This window comes from Stenella coeruleoalba (genome assembly GCF_951394435.1).
Source record: "Stenella coeruleoalba genome assembly, chromosome: 13".
NCBI classification, from domain to species: domain Eukaryota; kingdom Metazoa; phylum Chordata; class Mammalia; order Artiodactyla; family Delphinidae; genus Stenella; species Stenella coeruleoalba.
The window spans coordinates 81,836,819-81,861,610 of NC_137159.1; the positions used below are offsets into that span (position 1 = coordinate 81,836,819).

Sequence of the window (24,792 nt, forward strand, 5' to 3'; positions counted from 1 at the left end):
CCCTCCTCAGAAAGGCATCCAGGTTCTCCCGAGATCTAGCTGCTCTTGCCATTTCCACTCCACACTCAATGTGCCCCTCTTTTAGCTGGCCTTGCCCTGAATTCACCCTCCTGTCTTTCCCTATCTTTCCCCTGCACCTGGAACACCATCCCCCCACCTGTTCTCATTCCCTCCCTGATTTTCTGGGTTGGAGTCCCAGTTCCACCTTTACTGGCTAGGTCATCTTGGGGAGAACTTCACTTCCATGAGCCTCAGCTCAGATGGGGATGATGGGGTAACGTTAAAAAAGCTTTGACCCCTGGAAAAATGTTTGATGGGAAGAGAGGGTGATCTGCTGCTGCCCCTTCATTGAAATCTCGCTCCCAAGGCCATCCACCAGGGAGAAGCCTTGCTCTCAGAGAGACTGCTGTGGGGAGGTGAGCCCCATACCTGGGCCGTTGGCCAGAGGAGGGCAATTTGAGCACCAGAAAGAATAATTACTTCTCAGAACTGAGCCCACTGAAAATGCTAAAAAGCCAATACCTTCATAACAATAGTAAAAAAATACTCATTGGTCGGCTTTGGAGGACACTAGGGAACCAACTCATTATCCAGAAAACCGGTAGTTGAAGAGCTAAGCACTTCTGCTGCCTTTCCTGTGTGATCTGTATTTCAGGGTAGCCAAGCAGCTGATGATGAAGAGTCCTTTCTAAAAGAATTCCAGCAAATAAATGAAGAAGGAATTCCAAATTAGTGTATCATCATTTTGCAGTCCCTCATGAACTGGCAGTGACTGTCCCTTGTGGCTAAATCCAACGCTGAAAGGCTGATGGGGAATTTATAAATGGGTAGATGAGGCTGCCAATCCCTGAACCCACTGGCCAATCCTAACGTCAGAAAGGGGGACGCTCAGACGCGACGTGCCTCCCAGCGAGACGCGACGTAAGGTACACACCATCACTCGGACACCTCCGGCCAAACGCTGAACCTGAATCTGATCGAGCATCTATATCAAGCCACCCATTTACTGATTATACAGGGACAAAGTTACATACTAGACAGCAGCCCAGTGATGCAATCAGCAAAATCCAGAAAGAAGGGAAATGCAAAAGGTCAGTGACCTGCTGCTTTCAACAAATAAATGGCAAGGAAAAAGGAAAAACTGTTATCAATCAAGAGTCCTAAGAGACTTATCAATAAAACGCAACACATGGACCTCATCTGGATCCTGATTCCAACAAACAAATCAACTGCAAGAGCAGGTCAATGAAACATCAGGGGAAACTGAGTACTAACCGGATATTTGGGATAATAGGGAACTACTGTTAATTTTTTATTTCAGTGGGATAACGGTTTCTTGAAAAGAGAATACCTTTCAAGATGACACACAAAAATATTTTTGGGTGAAACAGTTTATCTGGGATTTGCGTAAAAATAATCCAGCAGGGAAAAGAAAACTGTTAGTAGGATTGACAAAACAAAATTGTCCATGTGTTGCTAATTTTTTAAGGTGGGAAATGCATACAATTGTCCCTTGGTATGCAGAGGGGATTGCTTCCAGGACCCCTGTCAGATACCAAAATCCGCAGGTCCCTCATATAAAATGGCATAATCCGTGCATGTAACCTACGCACATCCTCCCAAATACTTTAAGTCATCTCTAGGTTACTTACAGTCCTAATACGATGTAAGTACTATGGAAATAGTTGCCGGAGCAGCAAAATCTAGCTTTGCATTTTGGAGCTTTCTGGAATTTTTTTTCCCAAATATTCTCAGTCCACGCTTGGTTGAATCCTAGGAATGTGGAATCTGAGGATACGGAGGCCAGACTGTATGTAGGGGTTCATTATAATATTCTTGTTTCTTTTGTGTATGTTTAAAATTTTCCAGGGCTTCCCTGGTGGCGCAGTGGTTGAGAATCCGCCTGCTAATGCAGGGGACACGGGTTCGAGCCCTGGTCTGGGAAGATCTCACATGCCGTGGAGCAGCTGGGCCCGTGAGCCATGGCTGCTGAGCCTGCGCGTCCGGAGCCTGTGCTCTGCAACGGGAGAGGCCACGACAGTGAGAGGCCCACGCACCACGATGAAGAGTGGCCCCCGCTCGCCGCAACTAGAGGAAGCCCTCGCACAGAAATGAAGACCCAACACAGCCAAAAATAAAAATAAATAAATTAAAAGAAGGCTCAACATTAAAAAAAAAAAATTCCATAATAAAAGGTGGAAAAGGAGAAAAAGCAGATTTGGCCCTGAAACTTTGGACTTAAGGGAAATGGTCATTTCTGGCAAATCAAAGGGAAAGGGAAAAAGTTTGGATTTGCCTTTCAGGCAGAGAGTCTCTGGGTACAGAAGACAGCCTCAAAGGACATTTTGGGTGGGCAACAGTTAGCAGAAAGATTGACCTGGCAAATGATGGTGTAAAATGGTGTAGATCTAGAAAAGAAATGGTCTTCAACACGCTGAAGCCAAATCTCTATAGTTTATGTTGGCTTTGAAAGGATGTTTTGTTATTTTGTTTTGTTTTCTTCCATTCTAAATACGGGTTTAGTCTACACTGTCCTAGAAAATGACTGTTTGTTCCTGAAGGATTGTGTGTTCTTGTTCAGGCGCACAAAAGTGGGAGTGGCCATCAAAGATGTTAGGGAGGATGGGAAAACAAGTCTTCCCCAGGCAAGGTGAAGGACAGAGGGGAGACCAGCTCAGAAAGCCTCTTCTGCTGAAGAGCCCGTGGGGTGCTGTTGTTTGCTGGAAAACAAAGACTCTGGGAAACTTTCCCATGCAGGGAGTGGGGAGAGGCAGCTGGGGGCAAGGCCAACAACCCTGGTTGTAGGGAGTGGGGTTTTCCCTCCCAAAGGAAAGAGAAATTCCGACCGCCAAGAATCTCTGGAGAAGGAAGATCTAGGGGTGGAAGGTGGACTAGGAGAGCAGGCCTGGGACTTGGGACAATGGGGACAGTGAGGCAGCCTGGGGGAGCCTGCTTGTGGTCATTCTCTCTCTTTATCCCTCTCTCTCCCTCTCTCTCCTCCCCCCTCCACTTGCTGGAGAAGAGGGCAAACCTTCACCACTGGAGAAATGGCCTAGAAGCCGTCCAGGAGTCTCTGAAAACATCTCTCATACATGGTTTTGTGTTTTCCAGACTACAGTGCCCTCCTGGGATAATTTCTTCAATACGTTATTGGAAAGCAATACAGCCCTGGTTTAGATGACTTAATGAAAAGAATTAAAGGGCCAGAGTCCCCACTTAGAAGAATTTCAGAAAGGAGAAAATAGCCTTTTTCCTGCCCACTCCAAGGCCAGCATGACGACCGCGGCAACAAGTCAACAGTTCCGTGGTCTCAGGACCCCGGCCTCAAGTGGAGGCAGCCAAAGGACAGGTTCGGTGTGGACCACTGTTGATGTGGGGCTCGACCCAGCCCTCAGAGGCAGGAGGGACTTGGAGAAGCAGGGCCCCTGCCTGTAGAGATGGGAGCTCCATGCCCGGGGACTCCTGGATCAGAAACCATGATGCCCATTTCACAGAACAGCAAGTTCTGGGCAACTTCTTTAAAATAGTAAAACACGGTATGTATACTCACCATCATTGTTTCTTAATATCAAATGTAAGGCACCTGATCTAGCACCTAGAACAGAAGAGACAGTCACTTTTGCTGCTCTGACTATGGTTTTGTTGTTACTATGGACTCATCAAGAGGAAATGTCAATGCTTGTTATATGACCTACTCAGCAAAACTGGTATCGTATATTTTTAATTTCTTGATTCAATGAATTATTAATTAATGTGTAATTTTGTATCAAAATCAGTATATCTAATTCACACAAGACATATAAAGTGACAAAAAGACTTTGCATTTAAGACAATGGCTGGGGGGGATAAATTGGGAGTTTGGGATTAACAGATACTACTATATGTAAAACAGATAAGTGACAAGGATCTACTGTATAGCACAGGGAACTGTATTCAATACATTGTAATAATCTATAATGGAAAAGAATGTGAAAAAGAATAGATATATACATATGTGTGTGTGTGTGTGTGTGTGTGTGTATATATATATATATATATATATATAACTGGACCACTTTGCTGTGCAAACATTGTTAATCAATTATACTTCAAAAATAAAAAATAGGGACTTCCCTGGTGGCGCAGTGGTTAAGAATCCGCCTGCCAATGCAGGCGACACGGGTTTGGTCCCTGGTCCGGGAAGATCCCATGTGCCGCGGAGCAACTAAGCCTGTGAGTCACAACTACCGAGCCCAAGTGCTGCAAATACTGAAGCCCACGCGCCTAGAGCCCGTGCTCTGCCACAAGAGAAGCCACCGCGATGAGAAGCCCGCTCACCGCAACGAAGAGCAGCCCCCGCTCGCCACAACTAGAGAAAGCTCACGCACAGCAGTGAAGACCCAACGCAGCCAAAAATAATAAATAAATAACAAAAATAAATAAAAATAGAAAGACTACTGTCTACTGGGGGTGACTCTCTGATCCTTAAAGCTCTGAAAACCAAAGGGTTACATCCCCAGCACATTCCACCACAACGCACGGCCGTGTGTCTGGAATATTGGAACAGTCCACACCCATGCAAAGGATGCAGAGTCAGGAGCCCTGGATTCAGACCTGCTGCACATACTCTGTGTCCTCGAGCCAGTGACTTAACCTCTCCAGGTTTCCCTTACCTCTCCTGGAAAATAGGGCTGATAAAGGCCTGTCTCAAGTTTTTTGTTAGGAATAGAAACAGCGATCGGCAGGTGCTCAGAGCCATGCCTGGCTCACATCGGGAACCAAACACCAGGAGCTGGGAGTGGCAGCGGCAGCAGCAGGGCTAGTCTTCCCCTCCTCGTTCTACCTGCTCTGTCTCAGGACAGCCACCTGCTCTGAGATGACACCTTCATCATCTCCAAGTCCAACCGCCTCCTTTGTATGGAAAAATGAGACCCCAGAGGACTTCAGCACTGTTAACACTGGCTGTAAACTAAACTGAAGATATTCAGTTAACACGTAATTTTTTTTAAAAAATTGGACCTCCACCAGGAATGTCCTTTCCCCTTCACATAACCCAAGAGTACATCTCTTTAAAGTATTAACTCAGGTGACCTTTCTCCACGAAGCTCTTTGAGACATTTTCACCCAAAAGGGCTCCTTCTTACCCCCGCATCTGCACATTACCCTTTATGGTACTTTGCCCCCTTCTCCTACCAGCCAAGCTGCAAGCCCCAGGCCACATTCTTTCTTTCCTCCCAGCACACGTCACAGCATCTAAGCATAACGAACTTTTAATAAATGAATAAAGGAAAGAGAGGGAGAACTATACGATTATTTCTATCTGTTTACTTTGGGGAAAGCCACCACCAATTCCTAACTAATTGCAAAGGCATCTGGTCTACTGGAAAAATAATAAATACACCACACAACGCCCTAACGTCCTCCATTGGCCACAGTAGGTTTCTCATAACCTAATTAACAAAACACCACAGATCTGGGGAGGATGTGCAAAAAGGCCTGCCATCAATCATGGGAAGAGAAGCTTAGATTCATGGGCCGGAGGGGCCGTCATCATTGGCCTTACTGATGAGAAAGTGTGGCTGGTTCCCCTTAGGCCATTAACACAGGCTCAGTCCCCAGGGAAGCCATCTGCACACAGCCCGGCAGTTCCCTCCCTGGCTCAGCCGCTTGTTCACCACCTGCTTACACAGCCGGCTCCCTTCCAAAGGATAGGAAATCCCAGCATCTTCACTCAAGCAAAGACTGAGGGAAGAATGCATCATGGTTAGAAACAACGCTCCCAGGCCACGGGGGATGGTATCGCTGAACGGGACCGACATTACCTCGTCCCATCTCCTAGTTTTCCAGGTGAGGAAATCCCATCCAAAGAGCTTCCCTGGGAAGCCCAAGGAAGTCAGTGACTAAATCTTGCCTAAGGCCTGCTTCCCATCCCTGCCACTTTAGGGAAACAAACATATAAGAACATCCACAGCACACATGTTCATGTTATACTTTCAGAAAATAGCTTCTTCCATGTATATGATGTACATGGCACATGTTCATATATACAAGGACATTTCTAAATTTCTTTTTAAACACACCACAGCCATCCCAGGCTTGTGGAGAAAGGAGGGCCCTTATGTGTGGGCAAATACGCCTCTCCTACTTGACCTTTTCAGGATTAAATGAATTTAATCTACCAAGTGACCCCAAAGGTGAGGGCACAGATGTATATCTTCTAATTATCCATCCATCTTGAGATGTCTGTGCCCAGAGATGAAGGCCCTGAAACTCACCTGGGAACAGGATTCAGGAAGTGAATGATGTGAACCCCTGTTCCATTCGCCTCTGCTCATGGGAGGGGGAGCCAGACTGCCCGCTTTCAGAGACTCTACAGATGTCCCCCCACCTCCCCCTACCCATCACACACACACACACAACAGAGGGAAGGAAGAAGACAGGGAGGAAAGAGGCTCCCTCTCTTGTCGAACTGGATGGAAAATGAGAAAATCTGAATCTAGTTGCAGCATCTATGAATGTCAGACCCTCTGATTTGGTCCTCTGACTCCTCACAGAAGCTGAAGCCAGGAGACCTGGAGTTGAGGAAAGCAAAGGAAGAAGCAGGTGCTGGCTTCTCTCCAGCTGTGTGTATAACACAACAGACGCTTGCCAGGTGCTTTGGGTCCCAGGTGTGCTGAGCTGGGAAGTGCAGAGTAAATCCTTCCTCCCCTGCCATCAAAGACCTAGGGCTCACTTGTGTTGATGCGGTTACACTTAATGCTACCTTTCCCCCAAATCATCGGGTGGACAATAAGCTTCAAACAGAGTAGAAAAGAGAGATCAGTGAATATCTGCAAACATAGGGGAAGTTTCTTGGAAGCCCGGGACTCTGCTGGACTTTCACACGGGGAGGGTGTGGACAAGCAAGAGGGCATCACCCCGTCAACGGTCCTCAGTGCCTCAAATTCTCGCGATGTTACAGGGCTTGCAATAGAGGAAACACACGGTGGAAATACCGATCATGGCTACTGTCTGAAAAAGCTCACCGCTGAGTCCCAAACCCTGTGGCTAAATCTCCACTGGAGGTCCCCTGGAAGACCACCAGGAGGCCAGCTCAGAAAACTGAAGGCTAGACGCCCCCCAGCCCCTTCAGCTCCATCTGCTGTCACATTCAAAGGCCTCAAAGAAAGCTTCGTGGAGAACGTCAAGTTTCCAGAGGCATCTCGCAAAGGACACAGAGTCGGGGGACAGCCCACCGACCCGGCCACGGCTCCCCAGGCCCGCCCCAGCGCCTGAAGCCCCGGCAGCAGCTTCCCATCGCTCTGTGGTTAAGCTCTCTCATCTTTAACAAACGCCCAAAGGTTTTCTGGGCAGGTCCCCACCTGCCCCCCAGGCTGCACACCTCTGCCCTCCAGACATCCACCCCACCGCCTCCATCGCAGGCACGGGCCGTGGGGGCTGAGCCCTGAAATGCTCGCACTGCTTCCTGGGTCAGGGCAAACCTCCTCCAGACCCACCACCACACCCCCTGGTCCTGCAGTTATTGCCAAGTCCTCTTCAGATCAAGTTCCAATCTAGGTCACGTTTCTTTGCTCTCTGCTCTCTGGAACTTTCTTCCTATCTGAGTGCATCCCTCCTCATTCATTCAGGGATCGTGTGATAAAGTCTGTCTCCCCCAGCTCAGCTGAACAGCCATACACACAGGAGCCACGGGCAGGGAGGGGTTGGCTCACCAGTCTGTCCCCGGTGCCTGACACACGGCGGGCGTTCAATAAATAATTGTTGTAGCAATAAGCAAACGTGGCAGCTTTGATGCCAGCCTGTCACTTCTTCATCACAGAACTACAAGTAAATTGCTCTGTCTCTCTGCCCCCTTGCACCACCCCTGAGTGTCTGCCAACACTAAACATCATCATCTCCCCCAATTTAATAGTTATTAGTAGCATACGTTACTACTGCTTTCCTCCCAATGTCTGTTTACAGGTGAGTTCAACCACTTTCATCATGTGTTATAATTCATCGATTTGTTATTATTGGATTTCCTCAAGGACAAAATCAATATTCTGGTGCCGTGTCTATTATTGATCGTGATCTTGGTGAATGTGTGCCTTTCTCTAAACTCATTATATATAATACAGAGATTTGGAAACGTTTTTGTTACATCACTGCAAAAAGAATACTGTATCAAAATTAAAAGTTGGAAAGAGATATTGTCATTCCACTAAAGTATATCAAGATCTAAAGAGAATTTTAAGATAATAAGTAGCAGCTGCTGCTGCACTAACAGTTCTGGCTGGCTGATGAGTCTGTTTCTACCACATCAGGAATTACTAAGGTTAGGAAGTAGCCCTTTTTTTTTTTTTTTTTTAATTATTTTTTCCCCACAGAAGTACCTCACGAGAATTTCTGAGGAAATCAATAAAACAGTAAATGACATCGTCCAACAGCCTTAGAACTACAAGGGTGTCTGCGCTGGGAGGTCATCTCTGACCTCGGGCATGTGTGAAACCTCTATCCAGGCTGGGGGCTGAGATGAGGCCCCTACCACCACAAGGTGGTCCCTTAACCCTCTGGAAAGCTCTTGTATCAGTCAGCGCCACTGCCCCTCCTTTTCCAGCTCTGTCTATGAAGCCTGCACGCCCCCCGCCCCAAAAACTGACCAAGCCAGTGGCACCAACACAGCCTTGAGGCTGCATAGACTTCAGTTTGAATCCCAGTTGACCCCTTCAAGCTGCATGACCCTGTCCTTGGGGCTTTCTCAGCCTCTAGTCCTCAACTCTGAAGACAATAAAACTTACCTCTGCGGGCTTGCTGGAGCATTAAATCATGCAGCCCTTCTCTAAGCCCTACAGAACCCCCTATAAGCCTTCACTCTATGAAGTGCTACAGATGAAACGATACATAAAGTAGATGGAGATACAGATGAAGTACCTGATACAATGTTTGTGGCCAGTAAATATGTTCATCCTATTTGTTATTATTGCCTTTATTCAGATTCACTAATAAAGGAGCAAACAGCTGAACTGAGGGAGGCGCCAAGTTGTACTGGTTCTGTAAACTTACAAGGAAATCCAGGCTCTAATGAGTGAAAAAAAAAAAAAAAAAAAAATCAGTTCCGCCCAAACATAAATAGAAAGGGAACCCTAAGAGTATGATTCCTGGGAATTCCCTGGCAGTCCAAGGGTTAGAACTCTGCACTCTCACTGCCGAGGGCCCGGGTTTGACCCCTGGTCGGGGACCTAAGATCCCACAAGCCACACAGCATGGCCAAAAAAAAAAATTATGGTTCCTGAAAACAAAATAAAGCAAACCTAACAAGAAGCATCTCAAAAGTATCTTTTCCTTTGGTAAAAGTATAATATAAAATAGTATCTAAAACACCTTCCCTTAGTAATGAACTGGGTAACAGTAATTCAGGAAACCTGTCTAAAATTCTTCACATCCCATCACGGAAAGAATCCCATGGTGGAAACAAGATGCCGTCCTCTCAGTCACATCCTTTTGCCTCTCAGCTCCCACCACCACCACGGCAATATACTCAAAAGAGCTTGGGACCTATGTGAATAACTGCAAAGTCTTAGGGCACACCACTGAATTAAAGGGGTTGAACATGTTCACTGGCCAGGAGGCTGCAGCACTCAGCTGGGGTCCCATGGGTGCCCGAGTGATGGAGCCTGGTTTCCTGCCTTCAAAATCTGGGTAATCCATGCAGGGAACGTGCAGGTGAACAGGCGATGACATGCAGTGTGGTCAGGACAAAGAGCCTGGCACAGCGCTTGACCGAGGACTCTAAGATGGGACCAAAAACCTGAGCCCGGCATCACGGCCAAGTCACATCATAGATGAAAATGTGGAGTAAAATGGTATCTCATGATCTGTTACATTTACATCGCAGGCTAACACCGAAATCAAACTACTTTGCCAGCACTCTCTACACTTTCTCTCTTAATGTTTCTTAGCCAAAAGTTGGCCTAGGAAAATGCACCGGGGACCGATCTGCTGTTCCCCTTGTGAGCCTTTCCCCCACAGAGGTGCCCATGTGTTCAGAAGTCTGACCAGAATCCATTCCCTGCTGTAAAGATGTCAAGCATCCACTATTTGTTCAGCAAAACTGAGTCAGTCTCAGTGGTTCCCTTATCCCAAGCAGCCAGAACCATTTGAACTAGCAAAGTAACAATCTATTACTTGAACATACCTTTACAAAGTTCCTACAGTAAACAAAAGCAGGTAATTGTATACACAATGTTTTAGTTGCTACAATAAGAATTGTTTGCTAAGCAGAAAAGGTAACAATACCATCTTAATATTTTTAAGCCACAATTCTAAAATGTAAAGAAATTATGTAAAAATGATATATGATAGAACTCTGCAGATATCAAAATTTGTGCAGTAGAATGTTTGCAGCAATGACATGGTTGACGAGTCCTGGCACACCTACGGGGAAACTACGTACAGGAGGATAGCATTTTTTGTAAAATTTCTATTGTATGTGAACATGAAAAAGACAAGAACTTCCTAAAAGGCAAACAATGGTTATTTCTAGGTGGAGGAATTATAGTTTGGGGTTTTGTATTTTTCTGTGTTTTATAACTTTTCTACAATTAACACACATAACGTAAAGAAATGTAAAGAAAATGCTTTTTAAGCTTTTAATTAGGTAAGTCAACAAATTTTTTCTCAGAACAAAACAGAGAGACGGAGGTCCATGGCTAATGCAAATACTACTGATCCACTCTTACGTGGAATTAATAGTGGGACGGAAGGCAGGGGCTCTGCTCTCCAGGGCTCCCTGTGGGGAGACCCCTTCCACAGTCAGGGCAAAGGATAGGGCCAGATAACAGTGTTTAGACATGTCTTTGATGTCCGCAGCCATGATCCTGGACAGCTGAGCAGCGGACACAAAAGATCATTCTGGCAGCACTGGTCCCACCGGCCTTGGTACCCCACCTTTGGGTGAAGTTGCATTTGCCAGTACTGACCTGTGCCCTCACACACACAGGCCACATCTGCGGCACGCTCCGCAGTGCCAAAACCTCTCTCCAGATGCAGCCAATGAGAGAACAATTTCTTTTTTTCTTTTCTTTTTTTTCCAAACCAGCTTTGTGTCTGGATGGTCCAGCTGGTGAAAGAAATGAGAAAAAAAAAAAAATCTTCCTTTCAAAATTAATAATTTTGTGTTCACAGGGATTATCTCAGGGTATGGGGATTACAGATAAGTTTTGCTGAACTGTGCTATCTAGTTTTTTCTCTAGTGAACACCTGTGTGTAATAGAAAACATTTAAAAATAATCACAAATTTTTCAGTGCAAACCCACACTCCCAAGATGGCACTGGAGTCCTGCGTGTTCTAGATACAAGTTTTGAAACCGCCAGCTGCTGGAGGCTGCACTGGGGGTCGGGGTTGGGGAAACCTCACAGGAGCTGACAGCTGAGATCACCAGGGATCAGGCAGGGCTGCAGATGACGGGTGAGACGAAGTGGGAACCTAACCCGGTCATGCCCGTGCCTTCCACAAGGTCAAGTCCACCAGCAGGTCAGCGTGCCCCAGGCCGACCCAGAACACCCGGTGTCACCACCCCTGCCTGGAAGAGGAAGCGGCCCAGCTGCCCAGCAGCAGCAAAACTCCGGAGAAGCTCAGCCTCCCATCCAGAGTCCCCGGGGCCCTGACTCTCACTCCTCCACAGCTGCCATCAAGTCCTGACCCCCAGGGTCCCTCAGCTGAAATGCCCTTGTGGATGGCCTGACTATAATTAGCTACACGAGCAACTCAAATTTATTGTACAAACCGTAGGCGCTTATGTGGCCCAGTCTATCTGCCTCGATAAGAAAAAGGCAAATATATCAGTTCTTAAAATCTTAGAAGAAATCATTGCAAATGCAGCTCGATGGAGGAGAAAGAGCTTTTTCAACAAACGGTGCTGGAACAATTGGATACCCGTAGGCAAAGAAATGAATCTTAACCTAAACCTTTGCACCTTATACAAAAATCAACTCAAAATGGATCACAGACTTACATGTAAAACGAAACTATAAAACTTCTAGGAAAAAAAAAACAACCAAGAAGAGTCAAAAATCTTCATGATCTAGGGCTAGGCAAAACGTTTTTAGATTTGACACCAAAAGCACAATCCTTAAAAATTGATAAGTTGACACACTGGATTTCACCAAAATTTAAAAGTTTTGCTCTGCAAAAGACCCTGTTAAGAAAAGACAAGACAAACTACAGAATGGAAGAAGATATTTGCGAACCACATATCCAACAAAAGACTAGCACCTGTAATACTTTTTTAACTCTTAAACTCAACAGTTAAAAAAAATCCAATTAGAAAATGGGCAAGAGACATAAAAGAGACATTTTGCCAAAGAGGATAAACAGAAAGCACGTAAGTCAGGAAAAGATGTTCAGCTTCATTAGCCCAATAGGAAAATACAAATTAAACCCACCATGAGATATCACTATACATCCATCAGAATGTCTAAAAGAGAAAATAGTGACAATACCAAATGTTGTCAAGAATGCAGAGAAACCGGATCTTCATGCATTGCTGGTAGGAGTGTAAAATGGTACAGATACTCTGGAAAACTGTTTTGCAGGTTCTTATAAAATTAGACATTCAACTACCATAAGATCCAGCCATTGCACTCCTGGATATTTATACTATAGGAATTAAAACTTATGTTTACACAAAACCCTGTACACAAATGTCAACACCAGCTTTATTCATAATAGTCAAAAACCAGAAACAATTTTCATATTCTTCAACACGTTAATGGTTACACTGTGGCCCAGCCACAGCTTGGAATACAGCTCAACAATAAAAAGGAATGTTATTTTTTTGAATTTATTTTATTCAAGAATGGTTAATTTACAACGTTAATTTCTGCTGTACAGCAAAGTGATTTAGTTATACATATATATACATTCTTTTTCATATTCTTTTCCATTATGGTTTATCACAGGATATTGAATATAGTTCCCTGTGTTATATAGTAGGACACCTTGTTGTTTATCCATTCTATATATAATAATTTGCATCAACTAATCCCAAACTCCCAGTCCATCCCTCCCCCACCCCCCCTTCCCCTTGGCAATCACAAGTCTGTTCTCTATGTCTGTGAGTCTGTTTCACAGATAGATTCATTTGTGTCATATTTTAGATTCCACATATAAGTAATATCACATGGTATTTGTCTTTCTCTTTCTGACTTACTTCACTTAGTATGATAACCTCTAGGTCCATCCACGCATGTTGATGCAAATGGCATTATTTCATGCTTTTTTATGGCTGAGTAGTATTCCATTGTATATAAGTACCACATCTTCTTTATCCATTCATCTGCTGACAGGCATTTAGGTTGTTCCCATGTTTTGGCTAATGTGAATAGCACTGCTGTGAACATAGAGGTGCATGTATCTTTTTGAATTGTAGCTTTGTCCAGGTATATGCCCAGAAGTGGGATTGCTGGCTCACACGGCAGCTCTATTTTTAGCTTTTCTGAGGACCCTCCATACTGTTTTCCATAGTGATTGCACCAGTTTAAAAGAAATGAATTATTAATACTCAAAAGAACTTAGATGAATCTCCAGGGAATTATGCTGGGGCGGGGTGTGGGGAGGGACAATCTCAGGAGATCACATTCTATATAATTCTCTTTATATAACATCCTTGAATCAACAAAATTATAGAACTAGAGGACAGAGCAGTGATTGCCAGGGGGCAGGGATAGGGGATGGCAGGAGTGAAAGGGAAGCAGCCATGTCTCCGCAAAAGCAGCATGAGGGATGGTTGTGGTGATGGAACAATTCTGTATCTTGACTGTATCAGTGCTGTGATATCGTACTAGAGTTTCAAGATGTTACCCTTGGGAGAAACTGAGTAGAAGGCACATGAGAGCTCTGTATTATTTCTTACAACTGCATGTGAATCTATAAATACCTCAAAATTAAAATGTTAATTAAAAATAAATAATATCTCTCAGCATTTTTCAAAAGATAGTCTTGCTAGCAAGTTGCCATAACACTGCTACCTGAGCAGGAGAAAAAGCTCTTGTCCAGACCACCTGCTTTGTTAGTAAGACATTCGAGTGTGGCCACAGGCTGGAGAAGACGCACTGCTGCTTCTTACCATTGTCTCCACGTGAGAAATCTCTCTGGGAATTTGCAGGCTTTATCCAGTGTTAATGGGGATTAGAAGGGCACGTCCAAGGGCCCCGTCTGATTCTATTCATTTTCACCCGTGTAAATGAACCCAAATCCGTATAAAATCCCAACAAGGCACTTTTGTGCCCTACCATGATGATCCAATCCTTTAAAGAAGACCCCATTGGCGACCCGAATCCCAGTCTGAGAGTTAAGAGCAGCGCAGTGGCCAGGGCTGGGTCTCAACAGAGCAAAGAGCAGGAGGTTGAGAAACCGGATTCCTGACAACGGTCGCAGCGGTAATTCCACCACAGGAGGAGTGAAAGGAGAGGGAAGCAGCACCCAGCATAAGGACAGACAGAGCTCTGCAGTCAGACACCAGGAGGCTTGAAATCCAGCTGGTTTTCCTCACCTGTAGAATGGGAGGTGAGGAAAACATCACAAGTCTCCTGCTAAAGTTAGATGAGAGGGTACACAGAGCACCTAACACAGGTTCACAGAGGTGCTCACAGAGGCCCGTGCCCTTCCTGCCCCCACTTGTCCAAAGTCCACAGCAGCAAAAATGCTGCTTACTCGAGAAAAAGCCCCTTACCCCAAGATTCAGGAGGCTTAGAGCCCAGGCTCCGGGCCCAGACTGCTTGTGTCCATGTTGTGTCTCTGCTACCTCTTGGCGTGTGGCCTTGGACAAGCTCCTTAACGTCTCTGTGCCTCGGCTCCGCATCTGTAAGATGAGGGCGCCGATAACAGCACCCGCCTCATAAGGCTGTTGTGAGGACTGAGTTACATTGTGAAATGCTTGGAAAAGTGCATGACCACAATTTTTTTAATGTGTCCTTTCAGGTAATATTCTGGTTAGAAGAAATAAGAAAATATCCTTTTTGGCCGAGCCGCATGGCTTGTAGGATCTTAGTTCCCCATCAGGAATTGAACCCGGGCCCTCGGCAGTGAAAGCGCCAAGTCCTAAGCACTGGACCGCCAGGGAACTCCCAGGACCATTCTTTTAGTGTGTGAAAAACATTTATGCGGTATGATGAAAGTATTAGGTTAAACCATTCGAAATGGCCATTATACTATTTCGATCTACAAAAATAGCAATCTCCTATGGTGCTTCCCAGCAGGTAATCCTCTGGGCGTCAGTTTACATAGCTGTAGAATGTGTATCACAGACTCTACATCCTGAGGCTGTGCTGAGGCTCAGGGATGATGTGAAATGCTGGCACGACGTAGGAGCTTCACAAACCACGGCAGCCAGTTGTGCGAAACTACCAACTGCTTCCCAGTTACGACGCTCAAAGAACACCGCTCACAGGCAGCATCGCTAAAGAAAAATAAGTGAGATGAGCAGACGATGGTACAGGCCCAGTTCCCCATCAAGTGGATCCGTGTCACATGGGGGGAGCCTAGAGGTCACAGGATGACCCGGCATCATCACCGTAGGAACTGAGCAAGAGGTGTGGACAGCGGTGGGAAGTGAGCACCACTGTGTTAAGACCCAGAGACAGGATGTGGGTGATAATATCATCATCGTCATCACGATGACGAGGAAGGGGAAGAAGTGGTGGAAGATGGGGAGGAGTAGTAATAGTAGCAGGAGAAGGAGGGGGAGGGGAAGGCGTCTGGGCTCTTTCTATGTAGAAGGCAATATTCTAACACCTGACATGGAACACGCTGAATTCTTGCCACTGCTCTACTAGGTGTTTATTATCACTGACCCCATTTTATAGATGAAGAAACAGACCTAGAGAAGATTAGGTCACTTGCCCAAGTATAGCCGAGTCCACATGTGACCCTGGGTCTGCATGACTCCAGATACCAGCTCTTAAGTACACTCTCATTAGCTTAACCACTCAGGTCACTGCCATGTAAACAGATGCAGGATCATCATCATCTAAAGGCAAGTCTGACTAAGGAAGCTGTGTCAGGATGGACTCCAGCTTTCTAGACCAAAGAGCCCTTCCAGTGGCCTCTTGCCAGGGCAGTGAGAGAGCAGCTCCACAGAGCAGTGCTTCTTACCCTACAGCATGCATAAGACTCCCTTGGAGGGCTTTTGAAATGCAGATGCATCAAAGATTCTAATTCATAAGGTCTGGGTGGGACCCAAGAATCCTGAAGGTATCTTAAAACGCCAAAGTCTTCGCAGTCTGTGTGGTAAGAAGTCGGGGGAAGTGGCTTGGTGTTGGGGTGCCCTCAGACCACACCCCACACACATACACAAGCCCATCTCATCAGCCTGGCTCTGTGCAGGCCTCACTCCCACTTTGGAGTCAGATAAAAATGGATTTTCCACCACTTGTTGCCCATGTAACCTTGAGCAAGTCCACTGGCTTTTCCACACCTTCATGTCCTCATGTCTACAATGGGTCCAACCCTCCACCTCACTGAGTAAGGATTAGTGATATGGCCCATGTAAGATAACCGAGCTTAGGTCAAAGTCTACCTGCTCCTTTCTCCTCTCATCTGCTGTCAATCAGATTCACTTCCTCTCTGTCCACAAACACACCAGCCCAAATACTACTTTTTCTAAACTTGTATCATGTCTGTAGCCATTAGTAAGGATAGCAGCAATACTTCATATGTCTATAGTTTACAAACTACCCCTTGAAAGCAAGGTCCGCACTGCCCCTGGGTGTCCCTTGCCACACCTAATGCAATACGATGTACAATGACACAGTGAGCATTTAATATGGAGTTATTGATCAAGCACACTGACTGAATTTGCTCTCAAACTAACATTTTGGGAAGACAATTTAAACTTCAGAGATGTGAGCTCATAGTAGTTCTGGTTTTCTGTTCAACCAAGAATCTCTCTCCTCTACTCGCGTCTAAGAGATGCTGTGAACAGCCATGAATGAACAGAAGAAAGATTGTAATTAGAAGATGAAAGTAAAATCAAGCCAGCATCCTGGATACAGTCAGGCAAAGGTATCTTAGAGCTACAGAAATCATAATGCCTAATTCTCTGGACAAAACCAACAAATATCTTAGCAAAAGAGAGGGCCAAATGAAGATTTTCTTTTAGGCTAACACCCCATAAAAGCCTGTGAAAAAATGCAGGTTCTCAGAAAGAAACAGGGAAGATGATAGAAAGGATAAAGGCAGAATGTTTATCCTGAGATATGGCTGTTACTCTGACCAGCCCTGGGGTCAGGGCTAAGAGAAGGGAGACTGAATGACAGACAAATGAAAAGTACAAGTAGGAATTAATTTGAAACAGATGACAGTTTGGACAGGTGACAGAATGGACAGAGACTTTTTGCGTGGGGCTAAGATTTGGCTTCACAGTTGTATAGCTTTGTGGTCAGACAGATGTGCCTTCACATCTGGTACAGCATCTCACCTCTACATGACCTGGATCAAGTTCCTGAACTTCTCTGGACTTTGCTTTTCCCACATATAAAATGGAAATGATAATAGCTACACCTCATAGGTGCTATCAGTCCAACTCAGAACCTGGCCAGAACAGCCATGAAATGTTAGTTCCCATTGCCTTTACTCCACTCAAAATCATAAGAGAGGAGGAACTGGGTTTTACTTCCATGTACCTAACTAAATAACTGCAAAGTTATATTCCTATCACAACTGAAAAAATTTACACTACTAAAATGAAAACTCTGTGAAACTCTTACAATGTGAAAATACAACCAAACTCAGTCGAGCCTATAATGAAGGTCACTAACTTTGCAGGACCCTGTTATTCAAATGCCTTCAAGTAGTTAAATGGTATTTAATTTTTAAATCTTACTAGATGCGCCAGAATTAGCTACTCAAATCTGTTCCCAGGTTTCCTCTTTGGGCTTCCATTTTCTTATTTCTAACCCCTGACTCACAGGCTCACCCTTGGGTGGCAAAACTGCAAAAGCAATGCAATAGAATGGCCACCTGCAGAATCACCTTCAGAGTGAATGTGGGTGAAGAGAAAGGCACAGAAATGCACACAGATCATCCCTCACTACCTAGGAGATAGAGTTTGAGGATCAGGTCCCACTTTTGCGATTGACCAGTTCTGTGAGACCTTCTCAATCTAAAACATGGGAATGATGGATTCCAAAGAGCAAGGAAGCCCTAGTAAATCCAAGGTCCAGATGGGTCTCGTGATATATTACTCCTAAATTGAGTCACATTCAAGTCTAACAGAAGACAAGAATGTCAGCAGGAAGCAGAGGCACAGGAAATGAACAGAATCCTTTGTCAAGCCAGAAGCAGAGAGGGCCAAACGGAATCCTTTGTAAAGGGTGGTCTATACGTGTGCCTTCAACATCAAAATAAACCAGGACATTTAAGAAATGTGTGAATAATGGTGGTAGATCTTATTAGCATGGCAGGGAATTCATCTGATGGCTCAAATCCAGAAGAACTTGCCCTCTGAAGGACTTAGCAATTTTTGTGTGCTGTTTCCAGTCCAGAACTGTCTACCAACAACCCACAAACACCTACAGGTAAGTACCCTGTCATGTGTTGCCCTGGGGTTGCACAGGGGTATACACACTCAGTCTCCCTGCCAGGTACAAAAAAGATTACCGACAATAATGGTGTCACCTATGTGTGCTCCAGCCTCACACACTTCAGAAGAAGAGTCTCGTTCCTCCTCTAAACCCCCCAAACCAGTGCTGGGAGCCCCTGTGTGCTCTTGCAAACCAACCCTAAAACTGCAGGCTCCAAAACTGAGAATGCTCACCTAAGGGGGCAATCTTTGGAGTGTGCCATAGACTGAAGACTTGTGTCCCCCCAAAGTTCGTATGTTGAAGCCCTAACTCCCAGTGTGTTGTAAGTGAGGTCATAAGGGTGGGGCCCTGATCAACAGAGTTAATGTCCTTATTACAAGAGACAGTAGAGGGCTCCGTCTCTCTTTCTCTTTCTCTCTCTCTCTCCCTCTCTCCACACTCCTATGGGAGGAGGTGAGGAATGGCCATGTGAGGATACAGCAAGAATGTGGCCACCTGCAAGCCAGGAAGAGAGCTTTTCACCAGAAACCAAATCAACCAGAAACTTGATCTTGAATTTCTAGCCTCCAGAATTGTGAGAAATAAATTTCTGCTGCTTAAGCTGCTTGGTCTATGGTATTTTGTTATGACAGCCCAAGCTAATACAGGGCAGTGCAAGAAGGCAATACTGGATCTTTCTTATTATGCATCTTACTTTAAAAATCATAAATACTTTAAGCCTTGGTAATGGATCGACCCTGGCGCTCCCCACCCCCAATGCATGTGTCACATAGGGTAGGAAAGGTATCAGGAGGAAAGAGTGGGCATCTCGCAGCTCAGAGGGGTTAGCAGGAATGCCCACACCTGTCTGCTTGGTCTCCATGGATTGTAACATATTACAGCTTATAGATGGCCAGACTGTGATCTTAGATAACAGAATCTTTAACACATTTTCTATGAAAATGAAAATCACTTACAGCACAGAGGTTCACTGCCAATCTTACCGCTAGAATGTAAGTTCCAGGAGGGCAGGAATTGCCTGATTTGTTCACTGCTGTATCTCCAGCACTTAGACAAGTACTTGGCACATGGTACATACTCAATAGATAGGTATGTATTAAATAAATGATGCTAAAACTCGTGTTACCTTTACAGACCATGATGTCTGCAGATGTTTAAATTTTGGAAACAACTTTCTAACCTCGTTTTTAATTTTTACAAATGAAGGTATCAATGAGCTTTTATTTTGTTAAAATACAAAATTTCAAAATTTACCAATAAGCTCACGTCAGGGAACAGATATTTAGGCGATTCTCATAAAATACTTTTTACGTGGTAGATGCCCAAGGATTGCGGTGGCTCTAATAATTATTATTATTTGGCTAACTCTTATGCCTGAAAGCACTGGAATGCAAGGTAGTTACCAACCAATGAAATAGTCGTATTAGCACGAGCTCCTTGTTTTACTCTTTTCTTGTATTGCCTTCCATACTTCTCCCCAGAGGCCAAGATACTGCTAAGCACATAATAGATACTTTTATGTGACAAATATAAAACTAACTGAACTTTTGGCTCAAATTCTCCTACACTGTAGTCAAGGCCTCAAAATAGAACCCTTAATTGTTCTCTAATTGTTTCTACCAGTATTAGGCTTGGCTCTGTCCAGAGTTCTGTAAGTTCCCTAAAGAACAAAGCTCATTCATTCCTCAAATATTTACTAAACACATACTATTGACCAGCCATTGTCCTGGGTGCCGGGGCAGGACGGTGAGTAAAGCAGACTTGACCCTTCACAGCACTTACCATGTGCCACGGGGGAGATAAGACATCAAACAAATAAATATGTAATGACAAATGTGGTGTGTCCCATGAAGTGGTTCTCGACCTTTTCTTTTTTTTGTTTTTAATGAAAATTGCCTACATATACTTCAGTTCAGAAACATTTTATCTAATCATTTCTTTCCCAAATCTTTTTGAGTCAAGAACTGTAACTATCAATCAGAGTTCCTGATCAACAAAAGATCTCACAGTCACTCCACCATTGGTCTCATTCTGCACAAAGGGAAGAAGCTGACATTGTACTGACTTATCGAACTCGATGATGGGTGAATGCACAATTTCCAGTAGGATTTCCTTTTTTTTTAAAATTTATTTATTTTTTGGCTGTGTCGGGTCTTATTTGCGGCACGCGGGATCTTCATTGCAGCATGAGGGCTTCTCTCTAGTTGTGGCGTGTGGGTTTTCTCTCTCTAGTTGTGGCGCGCAGGCTCCAGGGCGCACGGGCTCTACAGTTTGCAGCGCGTGAGCTCAGTACTTGTGGCATGCGGGCTTAGTTGCCCTGCCACACATAGGATCTTAGTTCCCTGACCAGGGATCGAACCGTTGTCCCCTGAATTGTAAGGCGGATTCTTTACCACTGGACCACCAGGGAAGTCCCCTGTTCGTTTTTTTTTTTTTAAGAGCTTATAGACCTCTTGTCTACTTTCACAGATTAGTGGTTCTCAAGCTTGACTGTTCATCAGAATCACCTGGAGGGCTTATTAAACCACAAATTATTGGCAAATCTACCCCTTCCCAGAGCTTCTGAGTAGGGCTGGGTATGGGGCCTGAGAATCTGCATTTTGTGCAAGGTCCCTGGTGCTGCCGAAGCTGCTGGCCCAGCAACGACAATTTGAGAACTACCACACTAGACTACAAGGCAGACCTGAGCTGGAACAAAGTACAAGTTGGAAGGAAGCTCATGGATTACCTAGGCCAAGCTCCTCAGGTGACAGATAGGTGAGCCAGAGAGCCAACCTGCTCAAGGTCAAGGCAGAACAAGGTAGGCAGGTCACTGGCATGTCTGTTACACAGCTTCCCAGCAAGCCCACCTTCCTGAAAACATGCCCTTTTCGGTGGATTCGGAGGTAAACTCATCATCAAAAATCCAAGGGTATGAAATGCTGTAATGTCTTGGATTTACTTCAGGGTAATCCAGGAGGGTTGCAGGGCGGGGAGGGAGGAGGAAGAAGAGGCAAAATTGATAGTGTTCACAGTTGTTGAACTGGATGAGATCACACAGAAGCTCAGCATATGACCTTTCCACTTTTGTAGACGTTTGAAGTTTTCCACTATGAAAGGGTAATGGGAGTCAGTTAGATCAAGATTTGTCATTGCACATCTCTGAGAGGACCTGGGTTCCCACACAGCCCCTGAAATATACTCCCCCCTGCCCACCAAAGGAATATTTTGAACATCTGTGACATGCCAAGTCTTGGCTGGCCACTAGAGGGAGTCAAACAAAATTAAGGCACAAATTGCTGTCCTCAAGAAGCCCATAATTTGGTGGTGTAAAGAAAATGCAAATTATTGTGTTACAGAGACAAATAAATGGCATAAAAGATAATGAAGAAGGGGCTAAGAGACTGAGAGGGCTAAGGCAAGGCTGCATCTTTTCCCACTGTATATCCTTGAAGTAAAACTTTTTGTGCCGTTTTCTAAGGGTGGTCAAGTTTCAGAAATGTGTATTAGCATCAATCAGTGATGTTTTATCAAAGTGAAAAGAACATCAAAAGCACAAATAAAAGGAAAAGACCAAGAGTCTGCTAGGGTAATAGTTAAATTATAATTTATCCACACAAGAGAACACAAAATTGTAATTTAAAATGACAATATCGCTTTGCAGTTCCAACATGGCGGAGGTGACGGTGGAGATTCTCGGCTCCAACGGGGCTTTCGACAAGGGATTTATCAAAGATGTTCATGAAGACTCCCTCACAGTTGTTGTTTTTTTTTTTAAGACGTTGGGGGTAGGAGTTTATTAATTATTTTTTTGCTGTGTTGGGTCTTCGTTTCTGTGCGAGGGCTTTCTCTAGTTGCGGCGAGCGGGGGCCACTCATCATCGCAGTGCGTGGGCCTCTCACTACTGCGGCCTCTCTTGCTGCGGAGCACAGGCTCCAGACGCACAGGCTCAGTAGTTGTGGCTCACGGGCCTAGTTGCCCCGCGGCATGTGGGATCCTCCCGGACCAGGACTCGAACCCGTGTCCTCTGCATTAGCGGGCAGATTCTCAGCCACTGCGCCACCAGGGAAGCCCTCACAGTTGTTTTTGAGAACAACTGGCAACCGGAACGCCAGGTTCCATTTAATGAAGTTAGATTACCACAACCACCTGATATAAAAAAAAGAAATTATTGAGGTTTCCCTGGTGGCGCAGTGGTTGAGAGTCCGCCTGCCGATGCAGGGGACACGGGTTCGTGCCCCGGTCCGGGAAGATCCCACATGCCGCGGAGCGGCTGGGCCCGTGAGCCATGGCCGCTGAGCCTGCGCGTCTGGAGCCTGTGCTCCACAACGGGAGGGGCCACAGCAGTGAGAGGCCCGCGTACCGCAAAAAAAATAATAAATAAATAAATTAGTGAAGGAGATGAAGCACAGGTGTATTCAAGAGCAAATGATCAAGAACCATGCGGATGGTGGTTGGCTAAACTTCGAATGATGAAAGGAGGATTTTATGTCATTCAATATGCTGCTTGCAATGCCACTTACAATGAAATGGTCCCATTGGAATGACTTCGGCCTGTCAATTAAAATAAAACTGTCCAAAAAAATACCTTCTTTAAATGCACAGTGGATGTTCCTGAGGATTTGAGAGAGACGTGCGCTAGTGAAAATGCACATAAAGATTTTAAGAAAGCAGTAGGAGCAGGCAGAATCTTTTACCATCCAGAAACCACACAGCTAATGATACTGTCTGCCGGTGAAGCAACCGTGAAGAGGGTAAACATTCTGAGTGACGTGCATTTGCAAAGTATTCGTACGAAGTTGATGCTTATGTCTAGAAATGAAGAGGCCACTAAGCATTTAGAATGCACAAAACAACTTGCAGCAGCTTTTCATGCGGAATTTGTTGTGAGAGGACATTGGATGGGCCTGCCAACAGGAACACACGGCAGTAACATACAGCAAGCTAGAAAGGTTCCTGGAGTTACAGCTATTGAGCTGGATGAAGATACTGGAACATTTAAAATCTACGGAGAGAGTGCTGATGCTGTAAAAAGGGCTAGAGGTTTTTTGGAATTTGTGGAAGATTTTATTCAGGTTCCGAGGAATCTTGTTGCAGCGTCAAGGATGGAGTTGCTCCTTGAGCTTCACTGTGCTAACATGAAGGTTGCTTTTATGTGCTGCTGCTACGGCTGCTCAGAGAAGACATACATCCTGTGAATTCCCAGTCCTACTCCTCTGCGTTTTTCTTTTTACCTGTTCAGTTGCTGCTGCTTTTAAATTTAGGGTTACTGGGCAAGGAGGTTTGAAAATCCTCTAATAGTGTCTGCTGTATTGACCGGCTTATTGTTGCCATTGTTCCCTTATTTATTCCCCTCCCCCCCTTATTTATTCTTCAATGGGAACTGTTCTCTCAAGCATGCAATAGAAGAAACTTACATTTTAACCTCTTTCAACCAAAATTAATTTATTGTGGAAATAGATTGCTGATATAGTATAAAATTTTAATTAACTGAGGATTTGGACTTAACGAATAAGATGTTGCTGTTAACTTAGGACACATCTATTCCATATAGTGATAGTTACCTGAACATCTACTTCTGTTACCAGGTAACACGACCCAGTATTGCTTTGTTACTTTATGGGCGTATGTTAGCTTTATAACAAGTGAGTTCCTAAGGGGAAGAGCATCTTCATGTCCTCCTTTTACTTTCTCCTCTAATTACTGGACACTCAATAACTGCTATTTGACAGACTCACAAGTTAAGTGTGGACAAGGTAAATAATTTGAATTTTATGTCATTTTACAGTAGTTCATATCTAGGAAGACAGCAAACCATATACATGTTGTATGTAGTTGTACAGTTCTGCAGTACTTTAAAAACTTACAGGTGTAAAATGTAATACTTGTTAAATGTCAACTTTTTATTTTGGTGAAGAGAATATTCATTTTAAAAGAATCTTCAAGTCACAGGTGTCTTTTGAACAAATAGGAACTTGAAAATAAAAGCCAAATTGATGACTTTGTTAGTTGTTTGAATAATAATATATGTAACATGTCATAAATGTAAACAAATTGATGCGATTAATGCCAAAATAAAAGTTTTCTTTTTGCCTTCAAAAAAAAAACCAACAAAATAGTAAGTATATTCATAATACAACTTTTATATTTAAAAGATACAAAATGACATATATTTTATATATATATAATTTTGGCCAATGTTTAGAAGCATATAGAACTTAATTTTAAGACCAGAACATGCCAAAGTATTAACAGTAATTATATCTGGATCAT

The 24,792-nt window shown here is 44.5% G+C and overlaps 1 protein-coding gene and 1 pseudogene across 2 annotated transcripts in view; one reads left to right on the top strand and one right to left on the bottom strand.

Moving 5' to 3' along the window:
• The window catches only part of GREB1 (growth regulating estrogen receptor binding 1), a 133,483-nt gene that overhangs the window by 105,081 nt on the left and 3,610 nt on the right, over positions 1-24,792 (bottom strand). The window lies entirely within an intron of this gene.
• On the top strand, positions 22,093-23,717 carry LOC307196059 (RNA-binding protein FXR1-like; annotated as a pseudogene). The gene is made up of 3 exons: positions 22,093-22,277; positions 22,599-22,712; positions 22,913-23,717. The product of its transcript is annotated as an RNA-binding protein FXR1-like (transcript).